We start from the raw sequence: 17,350 nt of genomic DNA on the forward strand, positions 1-17,350 counted from the left end.
GCATGCACTACTCCTTCACTCACCACATATTATTACTTGATTCTGATGTTCTCTGCTATTCCTTTAACATTTTATTTTTCCTCATGGTTTAAATTGTAAGCTCTTTAGGAGGTGGCCAGACCCTTTAATTTTGTACATGTTGAGTACATGAAGACACATTAAAACCACAAATTAAACACAACACAGTTTCCACCCCGGATTCCTTCCTATCCTTACTGCATAACTCTACTTGTGTTTGCCCTGTTAATTCACCAACAAGAGAATCCACTTTTGCAGATAGATTTAAGATGTACTAATATTAATAAATTTAATAATAATATTTTTACATATATTACCTTAGCACACAGGGAAAAAAAAAAAATCATTCTCTTTTATTCTGATACAAAGAGTATCACCTTTTCACCTCAACAATACTGGTGTTTCCATTAGAGAAAAGTTCAGCATCCCAAGCACATCGCCTTTGCTGAGAAATTCTAATAAAGATTATTAATATGATATTAATATAATAGTTGAATTATGTCAAACCCAAAGCACTGCAGGTCCAGTTCATATTCATAGTCAGAATTTTTAGCAGCATTTAATGTGTATTAAATAATGTAATAACTATAATAATATATATAATAATTATATTGCATAATAGTGCAAATAATGTGCTCAATAATCAAATAATTTGCATATTAAATAAGTCATTTTCTCACATAGTAAAGGTAGCTGTTCCCAAAAGCCACTATACAATTGTATGCTTCAATCAGCTGGCGGAAGGTTTCATCCTCTAGGGAGAAACGATGTCCAGAAACCACAGCACAGATCACATTAGAGACAGCACGAACAATGGGGAAGGAAGGGTCGACAGCTCTTCCTGCAGAGATAAGCATTCATCTCCAAAGCACTTTATCTCCTTTGCTATTTTGGAAGCAAGATCACAATGACATTTTATAATAGATGTCCTCTATGCTATTTAGACTGTTACCCTGAAACACTCAAAATTCACAGGCAAATGTAAAAAAAGATAAACTTCATTCAAAAATGAGGACAGGAAGGCCTCAAATCTTTAGCTCCCAGCCTTGTTTTTTTGTTTGCCTTTTTTCTTTTTCTTTTGTTTGTTTTTTTTTTTTTTTAAATCTTGATCTTGGTGTTGATACCAAAATACACATTGCTGAGGTCTGACTGTACAAACAGTTTTGATTGCACTCTAAATCTAAGATGTGCTCCAAACCTGTTCTTTTCTGGAGCAAAAATAGTTAGTCTTTACCCTTAGAGTCACGCAGACTATGTACTATGTCAAAAGCCCAAATGCAGTTCCCAAGCACCTTGTCAATAGCGTACCATCTTTGTCCCTGAAGAACTCAACCAGATAATGGGCCTCGGTTTGTATCCCCCGGTCCATTCCTTTATTCCCCATTCCCAGTTTTCGGAGAGCTCCAATTCCAAAATATCTCTGATGTTTCCAGATGAGACCATTTGAGACCAGGATACCTTCACCCATCAAGAATCAATTTTATGTCATGTTAATGTTCACATAAGAGTAAATGACATACACGCTCAGAGTCATCTTCTCATCATGCTGCCGCTCAAAGAAGAGAGTCACATCAAGGCAGTGTTCTTTTAATTGTATTTTGTTAGAGACAGAGAAACCACCTTGGTTAATACATTCCCACCCTTGCAAAAAGCCCACTCAAATCTCAGGACTCACACACCTGCCTTCCAAAATTAGTCCTATTCTTTCTGAAGCATCCAAGAACAGTGGTCCTTACTCAAAACTCCACCCAGCAACCTGCTACAAGTTGCAAAGACAGTGTGGGTTGGTCTTGCCTTCTATTTGCCCATGCTTTAGGCAGAAAATGAATCTAAACCCTTATTCACATAGAAAGGCTTATAGCCCAGCTCATGCAATCTCTTACAAGATCTCATTTATTATCCTGTACAATCTTCTAATACAATTAATACTTACTTGTAAGCTATGTTTGCCAACATCCCCATATGGACATGGTGTTCTTGCAGATGTTGCCACATGTCAAGTCTGCAGGAGTGGCAAAGACAGCTTTCCTCAACAAACAGTAAGTTCAGGTTTCTACCGCCTGGAAATATGATGGTATCTCGCGCCAAGCTACGCATAGCCAACAGAGATTTCTGCAGAGCTCATTGGGGAGGTCTGGGCGTTTCCTATGCTTGCGCTTCTTAAACTCACGCAAACCTTCTGGAGATCATCGCATCTCCCTGTTGGTAGTGCTTCAAAAAGAAAAACTCTTTAACGGCTAGAGTTGATAACTGGTTCTGAGCATGTGTTGTCTGTCCTACACAGCCTCTGGCTTTTAGGGGATCCTGCTTTTACCAGGCTGTTTACACCAGATATCAAGCTCTCGTCCTGGTCCAGGTCCCTCCTAGAAAGACAATGAAGCCAGGGCAAGAACCACCTAGGAAGAACCAGAGTAGGAAGAGCAGGCTTTAGCCAATCTCCAAACAGCTTCCTAGGACCAGAGGTCTCACTGTGGGTCAGGAAGGAATCCCAGGCCCCTGTGCTGTGAGTCTGTGTTCTAGCAGACAGCCCAGCATAAACCATTTAATCCACATGGCAGGGAATCACTTCCCTCCACCAGTCTAGCCTACGCTTCCCCTGGGAAAGCCAGCTTGTTCCCTGAGACAGCTGCTTGACCACAGTCTGGAATAACTCTCCCCTGTTCCTTCTGTTGTCCTGGGAGCCTGCGCTAGCAGAAAAGGAGCCAGCCCAACAGGCAGGTATTTGTGTTGCAGAAAGTTGCCAACTTGCAGCTGTGCTGCAGCTGTTTGTTAAAGCCATCCCTGCTACAAATTGCCAGTGCTAGGGCAGCTTGTCACAGCCCAGCTACTTTACTCCACATCACCCAGATAAAAGGTGGCAATAAAGACCCTTCCAAATGGACTGAAATGGCCCCAGACTTAATCATCTCTATTCCTTAAAGATGTTTTTCTCTACTTACATTAGCTAGTATTATAAATTAAAGCTTTCCAGATTGTAGTCCACGTGCAACAAAGCCTGACTGAGGATAAAGGCATCTGCTCTATATCCTCTGGATAAGAGACTGGTGGAAACAAATTCAATCATTTCTGTTTTAAACGCAGCACCCTCTTTATTCTCCATCCACCATAATTCAGCAGTGTCTGCTGTAAATGATAGCACAATAAGAAGCTCTGAACAAGGACATGTTGCACCTACAGTCTGGCTAATACATTTAAAGCTCCAGTGACTTTCCTGTGCCTTCGGACTTCCCAAAAGGCTAGACCTTGTTCAACAGCTCTGTACATGCTTTCCTTACAGCAGCCTTTGCTGTAAACAAAGAACTGGGAGCATAAAGAATTACTTCAGCCTCAGCTTGCAGAGGAGGCTGCAAGCTCCAGATTATTTCAAATCAGGACACACACTTAGACAACACTACAAATGGACAAGCAAGACCTAGCTAGGTACAAATATTGCTGCTCTGATGAGATTCTGAAATACATGTGTGACAGTGGGACTTTGGAAACAACTTAGAGTAGTACTACAGAATTATGTCATTCACCCTGAGCAGACAGAATGGGTGAAGTGGGAACTAAGGGCTTGTCAGTAAGGAAAACATGAGAGGAAACAAAGAAAGTCAAGGATGAAGTCCTTCCACAGATACGAACATATTACCCTTTCCATTTGCCATTCTGTTGAAGACATAGGTCTGTAGTCACCCAGAAACATCCTCCGAGTTGGTGGTGAGACCGTCCTTCACTGCTTGGAATCCATACAGCACCACCATAGGTTTGTGTCCCAGCCACAGGGTACAGATGTTGCCATAGATTTTTGCCAGCTGTAGGTTAGATCAATGCCAAAAAAATACCCATGGGAGAAACATCAACCAAACTGCACACATGATGGGCTGCTCTCTTCCAGCATGACATTACTCAGGGGCTCAGGAAGTGAAAAGGGATGGTGGTTTTGTTTTGCAGTGAGAGTGCGTACCAGAGTAAGGTTCTGGGGTCTCTCTGGGAACCCACTGTTCACAGCAATGTGAATAGTAAAAGAATAGATGCTCTTCCCCTTTTTAAAACTTGGCTTGTGTTGCCTTTGCAAAATTAACAATTAGGAAGATGCCCCTGACTGAGTGTTTACAGATCCATATTAGGTTTCACATGAAACTTCACCTGCCCATTCTTGATTACATTTTTCAACTCCATATTTCATTTCCTCAGCCAAGAACTAGAACTTCTTGAAATTACATATTCCAGGTGTAACTCTCCTTCTAGTACTGCAGATTTCAAGTTTCAATAGCAGGACCTCTTCCCCTCTTTTACAGAAGTACTGTCAACTGAGATGCAGATTTGGGAACCAAGAGCAAGGAAGCATTGTAATCTGAGTTTTCACAGCAAACAATACAGATGAACTGCAAATGGCACAGTGAAGAATCAAACGTAGCTAGCACTGTTGACAAAAAACATAACAGATCCCATATGCAAAGAAACACCAAGTTCATCATACCTCAGGAGACACCACTGAACTTTCTCTGGAAAGATTCTGAAGATTCTGGTGGAATCAAAATCTTCTTCCACCCACCAAAGGCCTGGCTGCACCCCTGATCCGTGCTTTTCTGAGCTCCTCAGGTCTACACACCAGAGCTCACCCATGGCTGGCCTGCAAGCACAGTGCACCTGGAAGAAGTTAGGCAAGTGCCTCTCACAGCTCCCTACACTGCAGGGGATACTCAGGGAAGTGGACTGAGAAGGGCTACTTCAGACCCAGCACGGCTGGACCATGGATCGATGTGCCTCAAGCACTGTTTTCTCTTTTCCTCCAGCTCCCTACCATGATGGGTCTAAGACTAAACTCCAGTGCAATAAGGGAGCTAAGGAAATTACAGGATTTTACAAAGTTTGTTGTCAAGTTGTAATAATTCAGAGATGCACATTAATTCCTAAATTTCCTCCAGTTCCCTCTAACTAGCACAGACATTTCACACGGCAAACTTCTTACCTGCCTGTAACGGCAAGCAAAGGTGGCACACAGCACATGAAGCTGGTTTCCCCACAGCAGCTTACTCCCACATCCTAGCAAATGCTAGTAGGTCAAAGAATCTCCCTCTGGTCTAACCCCAGAAGCCCCTGGCATTTTATTTCCTCAGCTGGGGCCCCTCTTCCGAACTCAGGGTAGATTTTTCTAACATACTTCTATGTCACCTAACTGCTAGAGACCACAGCCTAAAGGACAGACAGGTCAAGAAGGAGACTTTCAGCCTGGACATTGTTAGATCCCAGGAGCTGCCTTTTAACGCAGCTTGCAGCAGCTTGCTGCCTAGCAGCCCAACACACTCCACCTCACCTGCATATGTGTAGAGCAGCATTTCCCAACAGTGGCTGCTCAGCAACTGGCAAGTATAAGGAGGAGCAAGTTTCAGATGTTCTAGGAGAACACTGGCAGTCCTGAGGGGACGTTGCAGTGTGCTACCTCACGGCGTCTGTAACAATTCCAGGAGAACAAGTGCTCTTACTTATTCTCATTTTACAGGTGGAAAAATCCTGGTGGTGGGAGAGGAAGGATAGCATTGCCAAAGATACAGGTCTTCAGAACAACACGGGCGTGGGTTCAACAACCTGATGGGCAGCAGTTTACCTTGTGCCCATAACTCCATCTGCAGCAGGAGTCCTGGCAAGGTAATCATACCGAACTCCTCTGCGAACACCATGGCCTTTGCTTTTGTTCTGCCCAAGTTCTGCTAAAAGCAGTAGACTGTCTCCTCCCACAAAGTACAGGAGGACAGGGAGCACAGGCCAACACTTTTCAGGGATCACCATACTCCTAGATAAAAGAGCTCCGTTGCTTGTTTGGAAGCACTGACTGACAGCTCCACTGGCTACTTTTCATATCAGGTCTAGAGCTGGATGCCTCCTTCAGCAGCCAAGGTTTTCAAACTCCCTGTTGGGACTGAGTTCATATCCACTATGAGGCTTTACACATTAGAGTTTCTGCCTTCCCTCAGTAGCAGGACTCCTGCTCAGCCAGAATTAATGCCAGAGTCTGTAATTCTTTGCTTTAGTTGTAATTCACAGCACCTGAAGGAGCACATACAAAGACCTCCTCAACACAAGAAATTACAAACAGGAGCAGTTCTTAGAAGATTTCTTGAGTGAAGCCAGTAGAATAGGCTGTTCAGGATGTTGGTACCAAGCTGCCTCGTGAAGAACGGCACAGACCTTATAGGGATGGGCCTGCACAGTGCTCCTCAGAAGATACTGTGTGTTGGCTTCTTCAACTTCATCAGGCAGGGTGAATCTAAATGCCTGCAAAAGGCTGCAGAAGATGAAGAGCTTCATGCATGCCAACTGTTCACCCAAAAATATAGAGAGCCCTGCAGAAAGGACCTGAAAGGGCAATTATTGATCTTAATGGCTGTCCTCCACCACACTCCCTGCTGTCTTGCCCTGCACTTTCTCTGAGGCTGTTGCTCCTCATCAGAGCAGAGATGTCCCTGAGGGCGGGCAGTCACTCTCTCTCAAGATTTGCTGTTTAAACAAAGCTCAACCCATCCTTGCAACTCCACTTGCAAAATCCATTGGTGTTACTTACTAGCTGGCAGAAAGGACATCAGGCACATTTTGAAACATGGTTTCACATTTTATTCCCTCATCCAAGTTCTTCAGTAGCATTCAAGGTACCTATCTCAACCCCTGTTGAGAAGGGTAAGCAGACTTCTCTGGAGAAAAAAATTTCCTTCCTCATGCAGGAATTGACTGGGGTTGGACTCCAGAGGTTTCTTCCAGTGCTCAGGAATCAGTGAGGACAGTATAGATTCGCAATAACCATACTGTCCTGCAAGAAAGGAGGAGTTGGTCCTAGGCTGTCTCTTAACCTCTCTCCCTGGCAAAGTCATCTACACAAAGAGACACAGAAAAAAACTCAGGTTTTATTTACTGCACTGAGCAGAAGGCCATATACTGTATTGGCATAGCTGCTTTTTCTTGAACGTTCCTTCTCCTCTTTGATTAGTAAACAAGACTGATGATCCCTTCCTGGTTTGCAAGCAGCACTGCAACTAAGGAACATGCTGGGTTTTTCCTTTCATCCTGAATTGCTGCTGGTCAGGTATCACAGGCAATCTTGATACAAGATTTATAATGCAAAAGGGATATACAATCAACAGCTTCATAAAAGTGTTCAGATGTGTTCTACGCACCCAGACATACACAATGACTGTATTTGACAGTGTTCATTGCAACATCTGGAAGAATTTAAAAAGAAACACTTTGTCTGAAATCACTCGCAACTTTCTAATAACTTCTCAGTTCTGATCAGGTTTCCATTTCTGTAAACACAGCTAAGACCGCATACTTTGGCCCTGTAGTTCAGTCCATCGCAGTTTTAGTTGCATAACAGCTGGACATTTCCTATGCCCGCGCTTTCATACGGAGGGCGTTATTTTCCTCATCCCGCATTTCTGTCCAGGTATGGCAGCCGATTTTTTTTTTTTTTTTTAATCTGAAGGATTCATGTACACATTTAGTGCTGCCAGCTTCTTCCTAAAAACCCAAGCAGAAAGAGAAAATTGAAAACAGAATTACTTCTTCATGACATGTTTTCATAGTCAGTCTTTAGTTCAATCAAGAAACGAGACAAGCAGCCAGTATCATGAAAATTTTTCTTTCCAGGTTTTCCAAAATATTTTAAAGCACAACTTCCTTTAAAAAAAACAAAACCAAAAAACACACCCCACCCCACTCCCCCCCCCGCAAACCCCCAACTAATTCTGACAGAATTAATTTCTGCATCAAGGACATCAGGTTTGACCTATGCCTCTACTTAAATTCCAGTGGATTGCCCTCCCTGTGAGCAGGGCAAGAGGGCTGCTTTTTCATTTGCCACTTGCCATATTTTGCTATTGCAGATTCAGCAACTATAAGTATTTTTTACTAAATAATTGGGTACAGTAAGTGAGAATTCTTAAGAGTTGTGTGTGTTTTTTTGCTTCAACCTCCCCATGCAACAAGGTGACCGATACAGTGGTGCCACCTCAGAGTAAATTCAGATGCAACATCACACAGTACACTGCCTCATGCATTCAGCAATGCAACAGGGACCATTTGGTTAGCCTGCATTTCCATAGTACCTACCCGTAGGTAAGCACCATTGGCATGGCTATATAGAAGTAAAGGGTAGCAATTCAGCTTACTATAATGTGGTTTATCCCTTCCTAATGGGTAAGGTTTTCATGAGATGCCATCAGGGAGGGAAGAATGCCATTATTTCTCCCTGCTTTTACAGTCTCTTAAAAATTGATTCTCAGGTCTACAGTACTCAGCACAAAACTTTTTTTAGCTAGTTATAGCAGTCCGTCATTTCAGCTAAAGGTAATAATTTCACATGCACCTCGTTGTATGGAGAATGTCATAGGCTGCATTAAACCTCACCTGCCTGAGGTTTCCAAAGATAGGACATGAAGTCAGCTCCCCAGGAAAGCATCTATGCACCCACGGCAATTTCAGGAGATGTGCAGTGAGGAGACACATGACCAGGAACAAGAGCCTCAGTGACAGAGCAGATCACTTCTGCTTTACAACAGAGGTCTGACTAGGGAAGCAACAGCTGTGGGTGTACCAGCTGAAGCTACTTTATTCTGCTCTGAAGCATTTACTTCTGAAATAGTTCTTGTCATATCCAGAATTGACAAGTATCTCATCGTCTTCCCTTTTGACCTCCTTTTACCCTTCCAGACTACTAGGAAAGTTTATTCACTGGAGCTTATTCAACAAGCTTTTCTCTCCCAACATGCTATGACAGTAAGAACCATGGCTGCAATTAAAGGACAAACAGTTTTCCTTCAGATAATTCAGGAGATAAATTTGTGAGGTGGAGCCACGTAGGCTGAGCAAATTTCTTAAAAACTAATTGCAAGCACAGGGAAGAAGAATTCCACATTTAGAGCTGTACGGGTCAGGAAACAAATGGAATAGTCACTAGTGTAATACAGTGATAGAAGACAGGCAGGCCTTCCTCAGATACTGAAATATTCCACGTGCAAACTGCACACCCAATACTGTGCTGCAACTTCTACTTAGCTTACCATATCCAGTTGTTTCAATGTCATATTTTCTTCCACTCCCAGAGGTCTTTTCACTACATATTCTCTGCATTTTTAAAATTACCATGGTCTTTGTAGCAAAACCTAATTTTAACAAAGTGTCTGCAGAGTCCTATACCTGCAGAGGCCTGACCCATGGCAGAAGCCAGTAGATGCTCTTGTTAAAATAACAGCTGAAGGTGGTCATTCATACAGAAAGCTCAGCTGGTCAACTGTCCCCACAAACACCAGATTTACATGTGCAAAACAGTAACTGCCTCAACAGCCAAGCACAGATTCTCTGAGTTTAAACATTTTGCAGATTTTCCCATGCTCTCTGTCTCCCTGCTACTAAAGTCTACAGGTAATAACCTCTTTCCCCTGTGAAAGAAAGGGACTGAATCTCTCCTTAATAGTTAGAGGAAACAAAGCACCTGCTTTGAAACACATACTTCAGCACATGTTAATGATCCAAATAAATCCATAAAAATCACAAGGCACTTTTATCAGTACTCTGCAGTTCTGAGTCTCTTTAAGGGTGTTTTCTCCAAGTTCAACTTGGAGATCCTTCTGGGTTTTATCACAGATAAATGTCACCATCCCTTTATTCGCTATACATTCAGAGAAACCAAGGAGAAGTCAAACTTCAGATTTTTAAAGTTCTACATCCTTTTCTAACAGGGAGTGAACTAGTCGCCAAGTGAAAACATTATTGATAACAACTTGACTGGAGAATATAACAACACTTAACCCATCCAGGTACAACTGCTTACGTTTTTTGATGAGTCTGATATATTGACTCATGTTTAAGTTTGTGATCTGCTACAAAACCTAGATCCTTATCTGCACAGCTTCTGCTTAGACTTTCTTCCTTCACTATATAATTAGAAATAATCCACAGTATACAATTACATTACCCCTAGCCTTACTGAACAGCAGATGAGTTTTTCAGGTCATTTTTTCAGTTCATACTGCTTGTTTTCATGTCAGCTGTAAACGTATAAGCACACTCTTCCATCTATCAAACAAGTTATTGATGAAACTATTCAATATTACAGGATCCCTGATTGCAAAACTTCATTTGATACATTAATCTTACCAGTGAGCTTCAAGCTTCAAATTTGCTGAGAAAATTAGGTGCAAGAACGAACATAAACTAAACCCCTGCAAAGTACGTAAAAACAGATATAAATGTAATTGTTGAGACTGTAATAGCTAGCAGCTCAAGGACTGATGAGAAAAAGAACTGACAATAAAAGAGTAAAACCTAAAAAGCAGAGAACTGGAAGACAGCAACTCAGCAACACTGAGAATCAGCTAGATCCAAGGCGTGTCAGGGGCTCACATTCCCCCATTTGATGGCTATCTGGTGGGCAGAGACTCATAAAGTGTCTCAAGAGCAGTGGCAAGCATTAATGCTTAGCCCAATAGCATGTTAACCACAGCTAGCTACTATATTAGCCAATAGATAATTCTTTTATAGTTTTAAATCATGTATATTCTGCTCGCAGAGTCTCTCTGTGTATGGTAAAAGATACCTGCACAAATGTGATCCAGTGAGGGTAGGTTGCAATGCAAGTGGTCATAAAAGGAGAAAAAAAAAAAAAAATCACTAAGATTTTGAATTTGTTTCATTTTTCTAAGTTTTGAAATAGGATATTTGCAAGATAGTTGTTTCAACCAATTTCAAATTTTCAATATTTAACTTTTTCATTTTCTTTTCACATCAGAGGGAGGATCAATATTCAAATATTTCACATTTTCCCCCAGGCTTGTTGTTTACTAGGTTTCTACTCTGCACCTTTTTCAGCATTTCTGCAGCTATTGTTTACCGTATGTTACATCCAGTAACAGAACAAAAGAAAGGTGGGAGAAAAATAACATTAAGCACAAAACATGTTTAAAAAAAAAAAAAAAAAGCCCACACACTATACTGGGCGTTTCCTTTCAATTACATCTAGATGAGCTCCCTCTATCAAAAGGAATACATACAATTACTACCTTCTCTGAATGTCCTCCGACAATGTAGACCTGTGTCAGCTGCTGTTTAGCTGTTGGGCACTGCCACACAGTTGAAAATGGATTATATCTGTTCCAATCCTGGGCAATCAGAAACTCTTCAATATTTCCACCTGGGTTGCTTCCTGAATAAGAACGTGAATGGTACGAGCATTGTTACCTTCTTTCCAGTCTCAAATGCACAAATAGCTGAACATTTCTCAGCTAGCACTGTAGAACTCAGGGTTACTGTTTCCCTTTCAGGAAGAAACAGAACTCTAATACTTATTTCAGCAAGTCTTATCTCAAATTTTCTGTTCTGTCCATGACTTCTGACATTCCAAGTGCACCATCTAGGCTACTAGATACTGCTCTGAAAAACTGTCAAAAAGAATGCTGAAGCTGCAAATACTCAAACATTAGGAAATGCCAGAAATAAGACTGTCTGCACAACATTAATTACTTCTTCCTGACACTTCAGTGAGAAGAGTAACACAACTGACTTGATGTACTATGATTTTGCCTATGAAATTCTTGTCTCTCATCAATTCCTCTGCAGCTGACTGGAGGGCGCTGCCAAGATCATACAGCACTTCACAGAACAGCGACACTGAAAAGGCACTAGACTTTTGTAGCTCCTACACCATTAGGATATACAGTGCCACAGCATCTGTGTAAGGTATGCATTGCTTTCACCTAAGTAGCACCACGTGACAAAAAAAACAAAACAAAAAGCAACAGAAAAACAAAATATGAGGCATGTTTACAACAGCCACTTTCCTCCCTAGTAGCTACAGCTCTAGCTTTTACTAACCTGGCTTTCACTGCATGTCAGTGATGCACACTGTCTCAGCCTGCTACACCCTCAGAAACATGCCTGAAAATGAATAAATTAATTACAATCCTGTGTTGAGAAAACCTTGGTAAATCTCTCTAAGATTACATATACCATCTGGTTTTACTTTGGGATGACTAGGTACCTTATTACTAGCAGGAAGAGTTAAAATGATGGATGTTACAATTCATTCTAATGCAGAAGTGATAGTATTTAAATGAACTCAGTTAATGTGCACAAATTGTGAATTAAGGACCAAAATACAAATAAAGTAATGGTGAGATCAAGCAGGTATAGGCAGGTGTTTACAGAGAAGCTTTTTGCAAGCAGGTTGTTTTGGGGAAGATCAGTTTTCCTTGTTCCAATATCTTCATTGTATGTGAGCAGCACCTCTCCATGCAAGCCTTGCTCATTCTTATCTGACAAATACTATTGCAAGAGCTCACTGGCAGAGAAGACAGAGATGTTTAGTCAGCTCAGAAAACCTGCTTTTCTAATGAAGGTTTCAGGCCATAGGAGTGGGAAGCAAAAGCAGGGGACAGGCAAAGAACAGAACAGAAACAGTCATAGCTGCCATCTACATCTTGGCTTTCATTAGTCAATCTTAAAGCTCTTTTGAAAAGTGAACGTCAGGGTTGATTAGGCCCAGAAAGATAAAGCAAGTTCCCGAGAGTCACAGACAAGCTATGAACAGATCTAGGAACAGAATTTAAAGTTCCCAAGTCCCATTCCAGTACTTTGTCTATGCAACCTAAACAGCTCATCAGTCTTCAGGTCCCAACAACACAGATGATAGTAGGAGGCAAAAATCTATCTTGTTTATTTATAATGCATGTAAGCAAAGTTCTCTTTTCCTGAACTGAACAGAAACACAGAATGGGAGCTTGCTTTGCTCACATTTTCCAGTCCTGTGTTCACTCTAGTTCTGTGCTCTAAGCAACACTCTCCCTCTCTCAGTGCTTGCCTGGACATACTGTCTCTGTGTAATTCTCTTCCCACAGAGAAATTCTGACGCCACCGACCAATTAACAGCTCCTGTTATGAAGCTCTTGAAGCACCGCGGGGTGCAGGGGAGGAAGGAACAGCTAAGTTGAGAAATCCAAATTAGTGTCTCCACTGAAAAAAAAACCCCACCTGCTTAGCAATTGTCTGCTCTATTTAGCTTGACATCAGGCCAGGCAGCAAGCACACACTACCATGCCAAGCAATACATGCATAGCATGGAACCAGTCAGTGTTCTCTAATACACACTGAGCCTGTCTCTGCAACAGAAAAAAACCCAAGCCCTGGTATTTATGGCATAGCAGGTGACACACACCCTGGGCAGAGGTGTACCAGGAATCCTTTCCACCCCCAGCATGCCACATTCATCATTTGTTTGCTTCACACCTTTCTGAAGATGCTGTGCTTTCCCTGTCCTCTGCAGTTGTTGCATTTGCTTCCCACTCCTATGGCCTGAAACCTTCATTACAGAAGCAGATTTCCTCATCTGTTCAAAACAACCAAACTTAACATCTGTCGTCTTGACTGGTGAGCTCTTGCAATAGTATTTGTGTCAGAGGAGAGCGAGCAAGATTTATGTGAAGAGCTACTGCTCACATATACTGACAATATTAAAATAAGGAATATTGAATTCTTCTAAAACAGCTTCCTTGCTTTTCCCCTTCCTTGTAAACTTCAGCTTAAGACTTTCTAAAATAGTTTTGCCTCACCATACTTCAGCATGCCCACAGCTCTCCTAGCAGTAAGAAAACACTGCCCACAGTGTCCAAAAGGCCAGGCTCAGACTAAGCCTTTTGTTGGGCCCAGCCTTACTCAGCAGGACCCAGATTTACCCTGCAGAAAGGTCTAGGAGAGCAGACGACAGGCAGAAGGAAAGGGTCACTGCAGAAGTAGCAAGACCACTCACATGAGATACACCGCAACACTGCGATGCAAAGTATGCAGCAAAGAGAGGGGACCTTGCTTGTAACGGAGTAGCCCCATATGTTGGAGAAGGCTTTATGGCAAATTCACTAATCATGGTAATGAGAACACAGATTTATGACTGAATAATTTAATCCAAATGGAGTACAATGCCAGACCTATACAGAAAAGATGTAGCATTAGACCCGTCACTGAGCTGCCCCACGGCTGAAGCAAGACGGCAACACTTACTACAACACTGATCAGAGGGGCTGCAAGGGCAACAAACGTCACAGAAACGGAGACTTCAACACCACCTCGCAGGCTGGGCAGACACCACGCCATGCTGCAATGCACAGACTCAGTCTTTAGAAACTGCCAGTGACTGCTTCAAGAAGCAACCGCTTAGGGACCTCAAGGCAAAGCTGCTGCTCATTCAGGATGGTGGGCACCAAGCATTTGCCATACAGAAGTGTCCTAGTGTATTTATTTTTATAATAATGCTTTCAGTTTCTGATTGCTCTAGGCACAGCCACCTATGAGTTCCACAAAACATTAAGCTAGAAAACAACAGGGTTACAGAGCATAAATTAATATCAATGACATGCTCACCAAGCCTGACCGCTCAGACTTAAAAAAATATTTAATAAAATAAATTAAAAAAAAAAGTGGACTGGAGGGACAAGGAGAGTATTTTGTGATTTTAAATCTGTCAGTGTAGAAGCTCACTAGAATTTGAATATTTCACACTAGGCTTTTTTCTTTTTCTTTTCTTTTTTAAGTTTCATCATAATCACCATTATTAATAGATAATTTCAAGGCTCAACTCATCTTAATTCTGGTAATTTTGAAGTGTATAAATCATACTCTCATTGATGGCATGTGTGCATCAACAGCTTTCAGTGGTCTTTCACTGTCGCAAAACTTGCGAACTTGGCAAATGATTCCGTGCACAAACAATAAGAAATAGAATAGTGCTCACTGCCTTTTAACCAGACAGGACTGGCTGGACAAAAAAAGGGGGGGGGGGGGGCCAGGGGGCAGAAACCATACAAAGAAATGAAGTTCTGATGCACACAAGCAGCAAGTCAAGTTAGTTAGATAATTTCATCAGGTAACTCATTTTGAAATCTCAAATAGCATCAAAACCTGAAAAATTGGGTGGATAAATGACTGCTCAATAGCATAACTCAGTAACACTGCAATTTTTGGCAAACGTAAAGAGTTATCCTGGAACTATCAGAATTGGCTGATAAAACCATAAAAGGTATTTAATTTCGAATTGCTTCTCTTAGTTTTTTAGCTATTTAAGTCTTCAAGTGTAAGATTCATAGAACCATGCTGCTGAAAATGATGCTCCTTAACCTTTTCTGTTTCCACTTCTCTGCCCAAAAAGCTAAACAAACAGATAAAAAAGGCACACATGCACGCTCCTTGCCCTCTGATGGCTTCTCCGCTTCCACACTTTCTGGAAAGCATATGCACGTGCAGCCCACTAAAGCAGAAGAGCTGCATGATACTGCACAGAGGAGTCAAGTGGTGGCTGCTCAGAAAAGTAAAGCAAGCAGATGCTGCAATGTTACTGCTTCTCTGCAGCCCCCTGAAACTGCCCTATATTTCATGTTTGAATCTGAAATTATTAAAATCCACTAAAGCAAAAAAAGACAAATGCTCATCTACACATTTTCAAGAGTGAACGATGCAAGATCGCATTTAACACGTTTTCTTTTATTAAACAAACAAACAAAAAATCAAACTCATTCAAAAACTAACTGAAATGAGTGTCTGTACCTGTAACTCTCAGATAGTTGCTTGAAGTTTAAAGGAAATCACAGGAGTTTTTAAGAAGCCCATGGATAGCATTAAACCTTTATATTTCATTATCATAATGTAGATTGAGTCCAATCAATAACCTTGATTTTGCTGAAAAGTTTTGAGCTGGAAACCGCAGACTGGAAAATTCAGCAAGCCTGCTCAGAGAAATTATGATAAAATTTTTAAAACAGGCAAGATGTACAATTGTATGGATTCCCTTAATCTCATACTTACTTGAAGATATATCATAACATTAACTGAGTTCTTGATTAAAGTGTTGAGATATAACATTAGCTGAGTTCTTGATCAAAGTGTTGAAAAATCCAATGTAATATATCAGCTAATAAAAAAAAAAAACCCTATACAAAGTAAGACTTCATACAGAGACCCACAGGGCACCAAATAATCCAGAGATAAAGCAAGCGGTTTTACAGTCACAGTATAAGGGATGTAAACTATGGTAGCTAAGGCTTACGTTCAGCTAAAAGAGGGTATTTAGGACCAAAGGCTGAAGCACCATACACACTAATATGACTGAACCTGGGAAGTCCCACATATGTTTGAGAGTCATACATCATCTTTCCTTTGCTTCCTAAATTCTGAAGGAGATGGTTCCTGACAATTTACTTCGCAGACAGAGGCACCCTAAGTCATCTCCAGGTTCACTCCTGCAACTTGCTTCGGCACTTCTAAATCAGCAAGATCTCCAATTTCTACATTGCCTAGGGGCCGAAAAAGCAAGGAGTAGAAGCAGCTTTAAGAGACAACAGATTTCGCCATCCCAACAGGAGTAGATAAAATGGGAGATGAGGTCTGAAATCCTGTCCCAAATGAATAATAATAAATAAAAATTATCTAAAAACAGAGACTGAAGAGATTACCTAAATCCATCATCTTATCCCAAAACACCAGAACCATGCCATTTCTATTTGCTTTCCAGTGGTGGAGATTCCCAAAACTTTCAAAGCAACCTACTGTAGTCCATAGATTACATCAAAGTCAGTGAATAACACATAAGAAAAGTAAGCCTCTTAAGTTAAAATTTGCTACACATTGGTACAAACCTCTCCTGGAAAGCTTATGGGGTCCACAAATCAATAAAGATTAAAAGTTTTGCCTCTTTCTTCAGTTTATTTGTTCTTTTTCACAGATAAAATAGAATCTGTGCATTTTTTCACCTCCAAAATTTGCACCAGGAAATTTTAATCCTTATCCTAAAAAGATAAAATAAATAAAACAAAATTTAGAAAACACCATACAATCCACTGGACAGAACAATAATCTCTCAATTGTGTTCTGCGTAATATTGTAACTTAACCTAGAATATGACAAAATGGGTAAGTAGATATTGTCCTAATACTTAAATTACACTTTTTTTTTTTAAAGACATTAATTTAGCTTTATGCTGCATGAATTCAATTCTTTTTCATCTCAGAGACCATATCCTAACAGACAGGTATTGTGTAGATTCTTCTTCTTATATAAAAGAAACCACATAATGATTGTAGTATGTCAGAAAGGTAGTAAGTAATGCATCCTTGGTATTTTATGTTGAACTACAGCAAACTGCATGAGGTGTTACCATTATGCAAAACACTTGATATCCTTGGATAACTGTTCAATAATTAGCATTTAGACCCAGTATCAATACTAAGAAGGAAACAAAATTCTAAGTGAAAAGAGAGACAGATCACAATTACAGATCATAAAGGAGAGTAGGTGTGGCTTGGCTAACTGCAAAGGATCA

The sequence above is a fragment of the Gymnogyps californianus genome, chromosome 10 (assembly GCF_018139145.2).
Source record: "Gymnogyps californianus isolate 813 chromosome 10, ASM1813914v2, whole genome shotgun sequence".
NCBI lineage: Eukaryota > Metazoa > Chordata > Aves > Accipitriformes > Cathartidae > Gymnogyps > Gymnogyps californianus.